This window comes from Gossypium raimondii, chromosome 8, assembly GCF_025698545.1.
Source record: "Gossypium raimondii isolate GPD5lz chromosome 8, ASM2569854v1, whole genome shotgun sequence".
In the NCBI taxonomy this organism is placed as follows: domain Eukaryota; kingdom Viridiplantae; phylum Streptophyta; class Magnoliopsida; order Malvales; family Malvaceae; genus Gossypium; species Gossypium raimondii.
In genome coordinates, this window is record NC_068572.1 from 57,467,537 (window position 1) to 57,485,314 (window position 17,778).

The window sequence follows — 17,778 nt, forward strand, 5'->3', positions numbered from 1 at the left end:
GAAAAAAAAGCATTGGATGCTTTTTCATTGTTGCATAATAAAGAGTTGAATTTTAAAATTATATTTTCAAAAGGTTTTAGTCATTATATTCCTTTACGCTACTTTTAAAATATAAAAAAATATACACAAAAAAAAACCCTTTTGTCATGTTCATGAATTGTGAGTCGAGTTGAATTCAAGGAGAATAAAGTTCACATTGATTGTAGTTTTAACACGTCAGTATATGTCTATTTACTTATTTATTGTTTTATGTACAAAAGATTGAAAGCACTTATCTTATTCTTTGTGAGAAACTTATTTTAGTGCATAATTATTGTAACCAAATTGTTATATTGTTCAGTTTGTAGTTAAGTTTTCAAGGAAAAATATTTAGTGTGTACTACATATTGATAGTAGATTGCTCTTTGGATAATATCATGTAGATGTAAAAAGTTTCTAAACTATGTAATCAATTTCTATGCCCATTTTAAAATCAACAAACTCTTAGAAAGAATTTAACTTTATTATATATATAACAATGAAAAGTGTTGAGGTTGAAGTCCCAACATGTTAGATATGGTTTCAAATAGGGGTTTTCTCTCCCGACTTTATCGAGAGTTCGAGTTTTGTTGAGGATTAGATTCTTGACATGTCGGGTATTATCTTACGTAGGGGATTTTGTCTCCCAACAACGTCGAGGGCCCGAGCAAGTTCACAAAGTAACTATGTCGAGAGCTTGAGTGCCTAAAAAGGCGGTTTGAAGAGACAATGTTTCGAGTTAGATCATACAAAATACATATACAGTTTACTTTTTCAAGCACTTGACGAACACTCGAGTTATATAAAAAATTGAAAGGCAAAACCCCTATTGAAAACAATATTGTTGTAAACAAAAGGATATTTTAAAAGAAAAACCTATCCCATATCACTTAAATGAACTTTAGCTTTTTGTTTATAAACTATAATGCTGTATAAATCTTGTAAGAGTCAAATGAGAGGATGGACTCATGTACACAAGAATTTGACTCAAATGTTTAGTTTAGTGCAAATCGTTGGATTTTTTTCTCAAATTCTTTCTCTTAATATACCTATTTCCTCTTTTGTAACATATAAATTTATATACGAGTAATTTAAGATTTTACATTATTGATTGAGTGTTTATATTTTCTTAAATATAACTTGAATTTGAATTAGTCAACGAACCAGGTACAATAGTGAAGTTGCACTTACAAGTCATAATTTATCTGTATTCAACAATTAAAGCAAGGAGAAAAATGGAACATCATCTTGATATTCCCTTGTGTAGTTCTTAGCGAGTCAAATAATGTTGGGAATTTTAATGGGGATGGTCCATGGAGTAAGGCAAAATGGAGCAGAGGTTTTATGAGTTTCACACGTTATCATTCCCTTCTCCAGTTATTCGAAGAAGTGCTAAGGCTATTCCCGATCCCTAACACATTCACCCCATCAATCTGTGCTTGATTTGTATTGACATTTAGAATTTTATTGTCACCCTCATTACTCATTCTCTCATTGAGGCTTTTATTAGTCAATCATCACAAACTACGAAACTCACTGAATTGGGTTGCATGAGTTATGGTTTAAATTATTTTACATTTTTATTATAAAATATTAAAAATTATTTTGCACCAATAAGTAAATTTATTAATCAAAATTGAGATTTTACTCTAACTAAATTCTCGAAGTTGAAATTAAGCGAAAGATTAACCTAATCTTACCCTTTTCTTGGTGCCCTCTATTCAAAATTGGTAGAGGAATTAGTGAAAGTATTTTGTTTCAAATAAAAAGATCAACAGAAAGAACAATACAACAGGCTACAAAACAAAATGAAGAAATAGAAGAAAATGAAAAAAAGAAGAAGCTATTGTACAATTCAAAACCTCTATTTATGACCATTGGGGTGGGAAAAGTTAATGAAGAAAACTAACCCACCACATATAATGAACAATCATAATAAATACGTCACAAACCCCACAAATCAAATAATGATGTGTAAGATGCAAGCCAAAAATAATGATGACACACGAGTGAAAAACGAGAAGCTATCATGAAAGAAATAGTAAAATCAAAATCCAAGCATTGTTGCAGCTCACTTCTCGCCAAGCACACTTGTCGTAACAACCTTGCTGTCATTAGCTTTGGGGCAAGCCACTTTATGGCTTCCCCCTTGGTTTTGGGTTGGGGTAGGGGTGGGAAGGGGGAGTGTTGCACCTACGTAAAATACTCCCTAAAAGACCACTTTGCATGACCACTTCGCCTAGAGAATCTACTAGAAAACGAGCTACCAAATCCTAAAGGGAATCATTTGGAAGACCATCCTATCACTCCATCACTTCTCAATACAAACTCATAAGAGGATTTTGTTTATCAAAATAAAACAAAAAAAAATCCAAAATAAAACACTCCCACCAGATTTTCCAAAACTGAACAAATTTTGAAGGAGATGGGAAATTGGTTTTCCCAAATCAATTTCAACATTTCCCAACAATTTCACAAATCCTAAATTAATTTTTCTAAAAATACACAAAATATGATAAGTGTTAGTCATAGTCAACATGTCAAGTCGGTGTTAATTAATGACAATTTCTGTATAGATCAAATCAAATGATGTAGGAAGAGAAATTTGTGTAAGGAAATCGATTTGGAGTAGCCCAATTTCCAAATCATTATTCTTTTAAAATTTAAAATTTAATATCTATATTTTAAATAAAATAGAATTTTAAATTTTAAAATTACTTTTCATATTTTAATTAAAATTAAAAGCTTATGAAAAATAAAACCTCTTTAAAATTTTAAAAATATAAAATATAAAATATATTAAAATATAAATAAAATTTTAAAATTCAATGTTATCTAAACGGACCAACGATTTTAAATTTTAAAAACTACAGGGTTTTAGTCAAGATTTTAAAATTTAATCTCTATACTTTAATTTTGAGAGATTGAGTCCATGTACTTTTTATTTAAAATATTTGTCTCTCTATTTAATTTTGTCTTTGAAGTTAACAATGCCAAAGATTTAGACATTTTTAACCCTCAATATTTACAATTTTTCGTCAATTTGGTGCTTAGCCTTTAAAAATACATAATTTTTTAAAATTAATTTTTTCATATTTTAAATAAAACATAAAGATTAAAAATTAAATGACTGTGAATCAAGACGAACTAGTCGAACCTAGCTAAAAACTAAAGAGTTTTTATTTTCATAATTTTAAATTTCTATTTAAAATATGAAAAAATAATCTTTAAAATTTATTTATTTTATTTAAAGTATAGGGACTAAATTTAAAATTTAAAAATAGTATAGGGAATTAGAAATCAGGCTACCCCAAATCAATTTCCTTTCACAAATTTGACTTTTTACGTCATTTGATTTGACATGTAGAGTGGATTGAAATTGATTGATATGTAACTTGACCTATTTTTACTTTTTTTTTTCTAAACAAAATTTTTGGGATCAATGAAATTTTTGAGAAACGTTGAAATCGCTTTGAGGAGCTCAATTTCTCCTCTCTCTTTTAAAATTTGTTTTTATTTTGGAACATATTATAGAGTGTTTTATTTTGAATTTTTTTTAAATTGTTTTATTTTTATAAAATAAATCCTCATTAAAGCAAAGTCTTACTTTGATTAATTAGATCAAGTCAACTCCAATATCGCTTGGTCTACCACTCTATTCCGTTGACTATGACTGACACCTGACACATTTTAAGATTTTTTTCTAAACAAAATTTTTGGTATCAGAGAAATTTTTTAGAAACGTTGGAATCGCTTTGAGGAGCCCAATTTTTCCTCTCTCTTTTAAAATTTATTTTTATTTTGGAACATATTATGGAGTGTTTTATTTTGAATTTTTTTAAAATTGTTTATTTTGAATTTTTTTAAAATTGTTTTATTTTGATAAAATAAATCCTTATTAAAACAAAGTCTTAACTTTGACTAATTACATCAAGTCAACTCCAACAACACTTGACCCACTACTCTATTGTTTAAACCTAGTTAGGTGGTAAGATTTATATTTGATGAGACTCAAATAAGCTCTAAGCTCTCTATAAAATAATTTTCTTTATTAAAAAGCTCAAGTAGTCTATTACTTGATGGAGCTCACAGCAAACTAAACTTGCTCATGGTGGCTTGACAGGAAGGCCCGCTCGAAAAATGGGAAGATTTGGGAAAAAATAGGTCCGAAAAATGGGCTTTGACAAAAAAAATAAGACTCGTTTAAAAAATGGGCTGAGCCTCGAGTAAGGCATTTTTAGATCGAGTCCGGCTTGAATTCAGAAAAGGACAAAAAAAATCTACTATTTTGTTTTATTGTTTTAATGCTATTTTCTTGTTATTTTTCTCACCACTTTGCTACCATTTCACTATTATATTACTACTTCACCTGTTAAGTTGCATCTATCTTAGTGTTATTTAAATATACATGTCGAAACCATTTTTTTTGTAAAAGGTCATCGACTTTTTATTTAAAACGAAAACGAACATGGGAGTCGCCACCAATCCTTTTTGATGAGGTGTGATCGAATCACCTCGAAGAGTGGTTGTTTTTAATAAACGATTTAATTTATCAAAACAATGATTTTGGTCCACGAAATTCAGAAAAACGAGTTCGGGAGTCGGTTACGTATGAGGAAGGATTAGCACCCTCATAACGCCCAAAATTGATACCTAGTTGATTACTTAATGTCTTGGTGTCGAAAATTGAAAAGTCGAAAAGAATTTAAAATACGATCCCTCTTTATATTATGTTATTTTTAATTAAAATTACTCGAATAAATCAAAATGTGTAAAATGTCTCCTTATCTCGAAGTAACAAAATGTCACATCCCGTAAGTTAGGACATGAAACCTCGTATTTTTGAGAATAAGCTTGCATTTTATTTTTTATTTAAACCTCATTTATTTTAATTTTAAAAAGATATTTGGTTATTTAGGTTCAACGCGAGAAAAATCAAAACCCAGTAAGTTAGGGCACGACTTCTCGAATTTCCAAATACGGATATTGTCTTTATTTTTCGAAATTTTATTTTTTAAGAATTTGGGTAAAAATTAATGTAATATTAAAATTGATATATGAATAAAATGTTAGGCTAATGAATGACAACAATATAAATGTACTAATAAGCAATTCATAATACATATCACTTTAATGCCAATATTAACAATCAAAGAAAAAATAAAATAAATCAATAATAAAATAAATAATAACAATGATAACAATAATAGTTCTAATGACAAAATATGCATGAAATGACAATACCAATTTTTAAATATAATGAAGACAAAGAAATAAATATGTAAATAAATGTAGAGGAAAATATTATATATAATATTGAAAATAAATGGCTTAATTAAAATATAAATGAAATTATGGGTGCAATTTGTAATAAAATACATAAATAAATAAATAATAATAGATATAATAATAAATATAGTAAAAGAAAAAACAAAAATAAAAAACAAAAATAAATGTATAAATATAAATAAATAAATAAATAAATAAATACAAAGAAACATAAAAGATTGAAAGTAAGCGACTAAATCAGAATCTAAGCAAAATTTAAAGTAAAAATCATAATAAAATAAAGTAAAGGACTAAAATAAAATGCGCAAAAACAAGCGGGGACTAAATAAGAAATTAGCCTCATCCCCAGGACAGGTGTCCTTTCCTCTGTAGATCAACGAACTGGGAACTAAACTGAAGCACAAAAAAAAATCAGTGGGCAAATTTAAAAAAAATCCAAAAAGGTAACAAATGACTAAATTGAAGCGCATCGCAAAAGAGGAAGGGATGATTACGCAAATAACCCATGCGCTAGAAAACATGCGGATCTTAGGGGTCTTGGGTCGGATCTCAGGTCAATGGCCAAAACGGCGTCGTTTTAGGGCTATTGAAGCCTTTTTCTTTTAAAAAAACTTTGAGAGCTCTCTCATGCTCTCTTTCAACTCTCCAGAATCTGGCAAGGGGTCCGGCCATCGGCCACTACGCCGGCCGTTAATCACCGGCGCCGGCTCCACCGTCTGCGGTGGCCGAAAAAACCAAAATCCCCATCTTTATCCTTTCAACCCTCCTAAATTCAAATCTGGGTCCAAAATTTCTGAAATATTAATAAAAACAGCTAAAAACCAAGAAACCTTTCGTTTTCTGGCTACCTATCCTCGGAGGTGGCTTCCTCAGTCGTCCACGATGTTGAAAACTCGAACACCAGGTGAGTTTTTTCTCTCTTTTCCCTTTTTTATTTTCGTAGGTAAAAAATATAAGAAAAAAAATAATAAGAACTTTGAAAGTAAAAAAAAAAACAAAAACAAAAATCACCTTAAAATTTTAATCTGTTTCCTTTTACTTTTTTTTATGTTCGAAATCAACTCTTTTGTATTGATTCTCTGTCCCCTTCAAAATATTATAAGAAATTAGCCTTTATAGCCGTTTAAAATAACAATATTTTTCCTTTTTCATTTTTATTCATGCGTTATTGTTTCTCTGCCATTGTTTCTATCCTTCTATTTTCCTTGTTTGCAGGTTTTGGCGAAGTCAATGGAGGAAGAGAGCTACTTTGGTGCAAGGCTGAGCAGAGGGGGTCAGGCCTCAAGAAGAGGCACGGGCGGTGCGCCCGAGGAGGAGCGGCACACATGGGAGCTAAGGTTTTCTTTTTTTGCTGACAATAGTTTAGGTCGTTGGACCTTAGGGTTTGATTAGTTTGGGCCAGTTGGGCCTCTTTTGTAAATGGGCTATTGATTATTTTTATTTGCTTAGTCTGTTTAGGGCTCGGGCAAATTTGGGCCTATACAGCTGCCCCTCTTTGCTCATTACCGTGTAACGGGAATGAAGCAAAGACTTTAAAAGGGCCAAATTTGCCTAGTCTTGCCGAATCTCGACTTTTTTTGTGCTCGTCTTTTTCAAATAGCCTCGTTCTAACCCACTACCCCTTCAGGGAGATGAGACTCTCGGTTTTAGTCTGCTCCACTACAACTTCAGGGAGATAAGACTTGCTATGGTAGATTTAATCCGACCTACTACAACCTCAGAAGTATAGGATTCATTGTTTTAATTCGGTCCACTGCAACTTCAGGGAGATAGGATTAGTATCTTCAATATGCTCCACTGCAACTTTAGGGAGATAAGGTTTGCTATGATTTGCTTTACTGCAACTTCAAAGAGATAAGATTTGCTATTTTCAATCTGCTCCACTTGCAACTTTAGGAGATAAGACTTGTAACTTCAACTCGCTCAATCTGTAACCCGTGGAGATAATGTTTGTTATGATCTCGCTCTCATCGCAACTTCGGAGAGATAAGATCGCCATTTATAGCTTCAATCTGTTCCACTGCAACTTCAAGGAAATAAGATTCTCTATCTTTAGTCTGCTCCACTGCAACTTCAGGGAGATAAGACTTATAACTTCAACCTGCTCCACTGCAACTTCAGAGAGATAAGGTTTGCTATGATTTGCTCTACTGTAACTTCAGAGAGATAAGATCTGTAATTTATAGCTTCAATCTGTTCCACTGTAACTTCAGGGAAATAAGATTCGCTATCTTCAGTCTGCTCCACTGCAACTTCAGTGAGATAAGACTAGTAACTTCAACCTGCTCCACTGTAACTTCAGGGAGATAAGGTTTGCTATGATCTTTAATCCATCCCACTGCAACTTTAGGGGTATAGGATTCATTGTTTTATTGCCTGTTACACCATTCTCTGGGTAACATGACCTTTAGAATCCATTTTATGGACCTATTTATGCCTAGTGATTAGGATGTCATGATCGAATGAATCAAATGCTCCTAACTAGATATGTATGAATGATATTTGCATGAATGCGATGTCACGAGAATGATACCTTTTAATGCTTAGGTTGACATTGCTCGTTGTTCATCAAGGTTCTATCATCGACGACATTCGCTTTCTTACTCACCGGTATCTTTGATGAAAAACACAAGAAAAGTCATAATTTAGACTATTCTTTCAAAATGTTTCAACTGTAACACCTCTAACCTATATCCGTCACGGATTAGGGTTACGAGGCATTACCGAACATAGCATGATAAAACACAATCATTGAACACTCTTTATACACTAAAGAATAATGATACTTTTATAGCTTTGATGACTTAGCTATTCACAAATAGATTTAATTACAAACTATAACTTACAAATCAAGACTATTCAAAATTTCAATTTATTCAATTCAACTTACATCTAAACAATATAACATGTTCTATACTTGTCAATTCGTAATGATATGAATACAACTTAAAAAATTTAATCATATAAGCAACATTATGATATGGCCATGTATACCTTTGCTATCACTATGTCATGCACAAAACACTATGGTTACATTAAGCATTTAAAATCACAAGTACAATTCATAGTATACCAATTTTGTATGCTTAATAGTCAGTTCTACTGACATATACTAAACTATTCAAAACAAACAAAGTTGCAAGCTTTACCATCACAACCGAACTCAAATAATCTAGCATATTCAAACATATATTTATCTCATATCAACCTACATTTCTGCTTATTACTAAATTCATGTATAAATGACCATATCATTTGGGCCATTTAAAACATCCATATTTCATAATCACTACTTAGCTAACTTAAGCATATTTTATCATTGCATATAAATTATTCAATCCATAGTATATTTATATAATACTATGACCGAACCTAATTTAATCAACTAGCATACCCGAATGTGCAACATAACCAAATCCATATATGCCTCATCATTTTAATACATCTTATATCCAAATGTAATAGCACTTTATAGCCAATTTTGTAGCTACACATAAGGCCGAACATATACCAACTATTACATTTTACTTTTTCATCAACCGAACCATTTTAGTAATTACCTATCATTATAACATAAGTTTATAAATACATGTTATAGACACATTAATATAATCACTAAAACCGAACATACCACACACTTATATATGACATGTTAAACTTTAGCTTTAGTCGCATATACCATTATATCAACTAAGACACAAACCTAATTATCAATATAATGCAAATATCAAGACCGAATATTATAGGTACTTACAACTTTAAATCAAACATATTTCAAGACTTCAATGTCTAACATAAGCCATGACTTAATTTAACATTCATTAGCAAAACAAATCAACCAAATCAAACATAAACTTAACAACTATGTTTCATATATAATAAGCTAAGGCCAAATTATTAAAACCAATTTCAATAGGCACGTAATTAAGAACTCATATCATAGCCATATATACATAGTTAACAAAGATCATTTCAAGCTAATTTCTCAAATGCATAAAGACCAAACTTAACCTTTCAACTACATGCCATAATCGAATACATATCATACCAAAATCAAACAAATCATGCACATATATGGCATACTTACTATTACCAGCCCACACACACACATTCAACTTAATATCCTCCAATACATATACATTCGACATTTAGTTTATCTTACAACTAAATCAATCAATCCAACACATATGTATAACACTTATTAACCAAACATAAGCTTAAACCACATTCAAATAAAAATAAGCAAAAGACTCCATTTTGAAAATTAAGACATATGCATCAATTCTAAACTTGAACAAAAAGGAGATAAGCCATTTTCGCATGGATATTAATTATATATACATATTTGTTCCATAATCAACGTTTCGACTATGATATACATGCCATATACTCAAAAACAACTTAATAAAGTACCGAAAGAAACTGTCGATAGTGTGATAAGTCTTGCTGACGATCCCCGACCTCGTAATGACTTCCAAAATCTATAAAACGAAGAATAAACATACACACAGTAAGCTTTTGCAGCTTAGTAAGTCATAAGCAAACATTATTCATTTTAACATTAATATCAAACCAATTTGCCAATCCAACCAAATCAAATATAAGTAAGCATTTAACTTTATAAAGCTGAATGCATAAATACTCAAATACATGTATACTTATCATTTCATAAATTACAACTATAATAATAGGCCAAATCTTCTTATATCACAAATGCTTCTATAAGCCAAATCACTTATAAGTATAAACATACTCACACATTATTCATATATCAATTAACTTTGAATCATCAATTCAATATGCAACTTACGTTAATTTCATAGCATGATATAAATACATACCTGAACCTTTTAATTCAATTTCACATTCGGTCTTCACTTAACATTGCCCGTTGAACAATTCGAAATTAAAAAGAATACGCGGACAGTCGGAAGCTCTTACAAAGCCAACGTTCCAGACGGGGTCTTACATGTAATCACATATCGATGCTACTGTCCCAGATAGGGTCTTACACGTAAACACAAGTCGGTGCCAACGTCCCAGACATGGTCTTACACGATAACATATATCAGAAATCATATGTCATGACCTATGTATCCTAACTATTCCTAAGGTTCGTACGGGCTTTCGGACATTGAATCTCAATCGAATCGAACATTATAATCAGGCTTTCAAATCACAATTGCTTTCGACAATACACATTTAGATTCATAAAATTTCATTCATCATGTAACAATAATATTTTATCAAATTTATCAACATTTAGATGCCTATAGACATACCTCGGATATCGACGGACACAATCGACTACTCGACTACTTTTGACTTCCCCCGATCTAATGTTGTTTTCTTCAATTCTTGATCTAAACATATTCAAATTTAACCCTTTCATTCATCAAATCATTCAATTTAATCCAAAAGCACATAAATGGGTGAATTACCATTTTGCCCATAACATTTTACACTTTTTTTGCAATTTAGTCCCTATTGCATAAAACACAAAATACACAAAATTTCCTTACACTATGCTAGGGCCGAATATTCAATAGCTTTATACAAGTCCACACATTTCATTTTAGTCCCTCAAAATTTTATTTTTTACAATTTAACCCTAATTACTCAATTTCATCAAAAATTCAAAAACAAACTATGTTAATCTAACATATATATTTCATATTTCACCTACAAACATCACAAAACTCATAAATTCATCAATAGCATATTTCAAAATCATCACCAATTCACAAAATTGAAGCATGGGCTTTAAAGAACACAAAGCAACGATCTCAAAAACGTAAAAATTATCAAAAACTAAAACCGAAACATACCTTAATTAAGCTTAACCATGGTCGAATATCACAAGCTTCAAACTTTCTTTTTGTTTTCTAGTTATCTTATTCTATTTATTTAACTTTTATATTTTTATTATGTATATACTATTGTTTATACTAGATTTTATTTATATAAATTAAAATGTAGGTATTCATTTTAAGTTATTCACTTTTATTTCATTTTGTTTTTTTTTTAAATCTTTCATTAAAATTTATTCAAACCTTTTATTTCTTTCCTTAGTTCTATTACCAAATTGTATCAAATACTCATATTACTTATTGTTCTTATTGTCTTTTTCAGTTTTTGAATGATTATAAATTTATGAGTTGCTTAATTTTAATGTGGATGCTTGTATAATATGATTAAAGTCAATGTTTGTATTTGCCTATTATTTATTAAATTGCCTCTAGTTTAAGTTTAAACTGTTATTCATCTTTTACATCATATATATTGTTATTCAATCATGTTCTCTGTAAGGACCCAAAAATTCACGAGCATCGAAAAAATATAATATCGGGCCTCCGTCTTAGTAATTTGAGTTCGAAAATAATTATTAGAAATATTTACTAGACTAGTTGTGTGTTTAATTAGGTTTTAGATAGGTGAATTTAGCTTAATTAAGAGTAATTAGTAAAAATGATTAAATTATAATAGAAGTGAAAGTTTAATTATAGATTAAAATAAATTAAAGGAAAATAATAGGGACCAAATGGGCAATTAAGCTACATTTGGAGGTTGAGGCAACATAAGATTGTAAAAATCTTAGATTTTTATATTATTATTTATATAAATATATAAATTAATTATAAAGTATATTATTAAATTAATTATATTATATTATTATATTTAAAAAAGTTGACAAATGTATGGTGCATATGAAGATATGTGGAAAAATGAAATACATATATTAGTAATTATTACATATTTACTTATAAAGTAAATAATATTATATTATTATTGTATTGTTATTATATTAAACTAATTAAATAAAAGATAGAAAAGAGAAGTAGAAATGAATAGGTGAAAAAAAAAGACAGAGAAAGACGAAAACAGGGGAGAAAGGAAAGGAAAGAAAATAAAAGGAAAACTAGGGATTTGAAGCTTGAAGTTTAATAGGTAAGCTAAATCAAGTCATTTTCTCATAAATTTGATGTTTTGGAATCCTAGAGTGAAACACTCTTGGATTTAAGTTGAAAACTTGAAAGATAATAGATTTTGAGTAAGGTTTATGTTAAATAAATGATGGAATTGAGGGTTTATTTGATAGAAATTTTGATTAGAATTGATAAAAGGATTAAATTGTAAAGCGGAACGACAAAACATAACATCGAAGTCTCAAACGTACCTTTAAATCAACCGAATTTCTTAATGACCCGAATCTATTAGGCATAGAACTCCATGCGTAAAAGAAGAAAGATTGAAAATTTTGACTATGCTTCAGAATCTCTAATCAATTTAACTCTTAAATACAATGGAAAGAAATACGTAACCTGCATTAGTCAATGCGTATATAGGAAAGAAACTGAGCAAATCAGATGAAGATATATATATTCCACGACTCTTCTATTACTGTAAACAAAATTTAGGATAGATTAGGCATCTAAACGCTACGTACCTTGGATGACGCTGGATCTGATTTCTTGAGCTTTTGATTAGTTTTCATATTGGAAGGGGAGAAATTGCTAATATTTTTGGAGGAAGTGAAGTTGTTTATGGTCTACTGGTAACGTTCGAACTTCGAATGAATAGGGATTGGGTATGGGGGCGGGAAATCTTTGCAAATCAAAAGAAAAGAAACTGAGCAAATCGGTAGAAAAGAAAAGAAAAGAAACAGAGGGAGCAAATCGGCAGAAACTGAGCAAATTGACAGAAGCTAGAAGGAAGGAACAGAAGACGCAAAGGGGAAGCCGATCGGGAGGGTAAAACAGGGAGGGTAAACTGAAGCAGCACCTAAACTGAGCAAAAGGGAGGGATTAGAAATCGGTGGATTTCACCGATTAGGTCAGTAATGTATTAGACCCGTAATAGCAATACCATGAACCAAGCAACGGATTAAAGGGGGATTAAGTGGGGCCCACCGATAGCCAATACACCCAACCAAACATGATGTTAGTGTATTATCTCACACAAATCCAAATCAAAGTTTCTCTCAAATAATGATTACTTATGTAAAGCCCAAAATCTGCCCGGGCCCAACATATTCAAAACAACCCAATTACAAAAAACAAGCCCAGATTCCTAACCCAAATCAAAACTAAACCCTAGCCCAACTAAAACTAAAAATTATTAGCCAAGGGGAACCCTAGCCTCTGCCGCTCCTCCCATGCGCGCCACCACCAACACAAGCCTCTGCCCTGCGCTGACGCGCCACCGCTTGAGATCCACCTACCATCACCCTCCACGCTGTCGAACACTGCAAAGAAGCAAAAACACGCAGCAGAGAGAAGAAAAAAAACAAAAAACAATAGATATGAACAGTTGTATCTGGCTATAAAAGCCAAAATCTAACCTTTGTAACCTTCCTTTGATTTTTACGAACATTTGGAAATAAAAAAAGAACAGGTTACTTACTTTTTTTGATCTATTTATTTTATTTTATCTTTTTTTTTATTTTTCTTTTTTTCATTTTTCTGTTATAAATCCTTTTAATATTAATACAAAAAAGAGAAAATAATAAAGGGGAAGGAAATACACAAAGTCATTGCATGGCTCTGTCGACGAGAGTCTCTTCGTCAGTAGTCGGCTCGGGCTAAAAGGGATGGTTAGATTTCTCCTCTTTCTCTCTTGGCTTCTCATCATTTGTGTCACCCATGGATTTAAAAGGGACTAAAGGCCCCGTCTTCCGCCTTTGCCCGTCGACCATCGCGGCGGCGCGATCAGAGAAGTGGAGAAGAGGGACGGCGGGGTTCCAAGGCTAGACCTGGAACCCTAGCAGAGAAAAGGGACTTCCATTTTAAATTTTTTTTTGTGTTCTTTGACAGCAAATGAAACAGTAGAAAAAAGCAAAAATTTTTAGTTTTATAGTAATTAAAACGGCGCCATTTGAGGGGGGTAACCTGCGCCTCTTTGCCCTAATGGGTAATTTGCGCATTCGGTCCCTCCATCTAGCGCTGAGGTGCAATCTGACCTTTTTATTATTTTCGATTTTGGCCACATAATTTGGCGCTTGTTCCAATCTGGACCTGCGCAAAACAGTGCGCACAGAAATGGGAATAATTCCTTCTTCAGCCCCCACGCCTTTGTGCGTATTTTATTTTAGTCCCTCAATCGATTCCTTTTTGTTCTCTTTAAAAATCTGCCCTAAAATGTTACGCGGATCACGATTTGATCCCAGGCAGTTTTATTTATGATTCTTTTTTATTTTTATTATTATTTTATTTACTTCACCTATTTTTTGTCGGTTTATTATTATTTCTTCAACATTTTATAATGAAAATCACTTTTAAAATAGATTAGTCAACGCCTATTATTCTTTTATTATTGTGCTTGTTTCTTGTACATTTTGTTGATTTTGTCATTTGTTTTAATTATTAGGTTTTCATATTATTTTATTCTTTCTAATTTTCATGTGCTACATTTTTATGTTACTTCATTTATTCTAGTTGCAATTTAACTACCCTGTCACACCATCATCATTATACTCCATTATTTACGTTTAAATATTTCATTCATAAAGTATTTTGCATCATTGCATTAGTGTTGTATTACACAATATGTTTAAGAAGAAAATATCTTCTCTTCCATGCGATACCTACGTTCTATCAAGTACCATGTTAGTTCGTATTAGAATTCAAAAAGAAAGTTTTAAACAAGGTAATGTTTCGCGTTTTAGGAATTCGAGAAATTGTACCCTAACTTACTAGGTCTCAATTTTCTCGTTACACCCAAATAGCAAAATATCCTTTTAAATTTCCAAACACATAAAATTTTGAAAATAAAGGCAATATTCCATATTTAGAAAATTCGAGAAATTGTGCCCTAATTTCTTGGGCTTGATTTTCTCGCGTTGATCCTAAATAACCGAATATCCTTTTAAAATTATAACAAATGAGGTTTGAATAAAAAAATAAAATAATAAAAGGCAAGCTTACTCTCAAAATACGAGGTGTCGTGTCCTAACTTACTGGATGTGACATCTTGTTACTTCGAGATAAGGAGGCATTTTCCATTTTGATTTATTAGAGTAATTTTAAAATAACGCAATATAAAGAGGGATCTTATTTTTAAATTCTTTTCGAGTTTTTATTTTTCGACACCAAGACATTAAGTAATCAATTAGGTACCAATTTTGGGTGTATCGAGGGTGCTAATCCTTCCTCGTGCGTAACCGGCTCCTGAACCTATTTTTCTGAATTTTGTAGAGCAAAATCGTTGTTTTAATAAAAATTAAATCGTTTATTAAAAACAGCCACTCTTCGAGGTGGCCTGATCACACGTCATCGAAAAAAGATTGGTGGCGACTCTCGTTTTCGTTTTCGTTTTCAAAATCCAAGTCGACCCCGTTTTGTCAAAAAAATGTTGTCAACAACTTCCATCTTAAAATATATTATATTCTAGCTTTGATTCTTGTTCTATAATCTTGCTATTTATATCCTATGATTTTTTCCGATTATGAAGAAATGATTAAACATTAATAATTATAATAAAAATAATTCGACTCGAAATTGGATCCCATTAATCTTCCTATCTAATAAAATTTTAAAGACTCTATGAGAGAGTGCATTCCAAACACGACTGAATAATCTTTTTCTTCCCCACTTCTTTTTCATTTCTGATGATACCATGTATCAACAAAGCATCTAATAATTTTCAAAGCAAATATATTTTTTGGAATTATGAATAATAATAAGAAGTAGAAGAATTGAATAAAAAAATTACCTACCCCTTTCGTGTATTACTCCACGTTTCCAAGTTTTCTGAAAATTTTTACTTCCCTCCTCTGTTACGTGGTTAAGCAACGTTGAAGAGGAGTTACGTACGCATCTTCTAACCCTCATTTGGCTACAATTCTGGCCTCTACTTGCTGTCGTTTATGTTATGTTTTTCATCACCGATACTTTAATGGCACCATTTCTTTTTATAAGAGACAGGGTAGGAAACTTACCTGTAATTCATTCAATTAATGCACCACAATTGATACGAAGGAAACTCCAAATTTTGTTTTTGTTTTGAACTTTCCTCTCGTAATTGCTTAATAATTTAGCAGGGTAAACTATATCCAATGTCATTGAATTATTAGTAATTTTATATTTTGGTCACTCAATTTCAAAAAATTATAAAATAATCACTTAACTATTTGAAAGTTTACAATTTGTTGATCATAAGGCCACTTGAGGGATGTACTCCACCTGCTACAGGTTGGAAGGTCGCTAGAAGCTTCACACCTCGTTTTATCCATCTGAGCAGGCAAAAGGTAACCATTCGAGGAAACTAACCATCCGTTCCTCTAGGCATCCAACTTTCAGTTAAGGATGTGATCCTTTTTATCATCAAATCTCACGCGGGCTTAACTATTTCGTACTCCAAATCACAACGAATGACAAGATATGTCCCTATATGACCAAATGAATGTAGCCTTTTGAGGAAACTAACCACCATTCAAGAAACTAACCATCTATTCCTCCGGCACCCGACTTTCTCGCTAAGAACATGATCCTTTTAGTCACAAAACCCCATGAGAGCTCAATTGTTCCAATACCCCAAATTAAAACGAATGACAACATATGTCCCATCACAAACATCATTGTCTCATCAAAGACATTCACCCTATGCCTCTTGCAATTATGACTTGATTGCAAATCTAACACGTGAACGTCATCCTCACGAGGACCTTACCTATAAATAGTCCCTAATACGATGACAAGGGGATCGACTCTCCAAGATACTTGCCTACACTCTACCAACTTACCTCAACACTCAACCTTCATACTTTCTCCACTTTCACTCTTTGTAATTTTCGACTCTCTGCCTCAAATTGGGTGAACCAACCTTCATTAACACCACCATATTCTCCTCCATATCTCCTCATTATTATACACTTGATATCAACAATCATATGTAATATAATATATATTAGTCTCGTAGTTTCCATGTGACTTTAAAAAAAAGCGTGTTGGATGCCTTTTATCTTTTAATGAATTAACTAAACCTATTTTCCTACAAGTACTAAACTAGATCTAAGGATTTTCCTAAAACAACTAAAACTAGGTTAGATTAATTCGATTTAAAAGTCACTTGAAAAGCATGCAGCTAATATATATATATATATATGATAAAAGTTATTTAATGGTGACATTAGTAGTATATTAAAGATTTTACAGTAGAATGATTTTAAATAAAATTTTTTAAATAAATCATAATTATTTTATAATTTTATGAAGTTGAGTAATTAAAATATAAATTTTTAAATAGTGCAGTGATTTCTTAAGTCTAACAATTCTAATCAGGTGGTGTAATGAATTGTTGAGGACTTACCGCAAAACATTTTCTTGTAAAATGACTGTTGATTACTACATTTGTATGGTTTCTAACATCCAAAGTTCCGTTTCTCATACCAGGATCAGCATCGGAATTATTGTTGCATGTTCAGTTCACAAAATGTAATCTTCATAAACCAAGAAGAAATCAGTGGTAAACAAA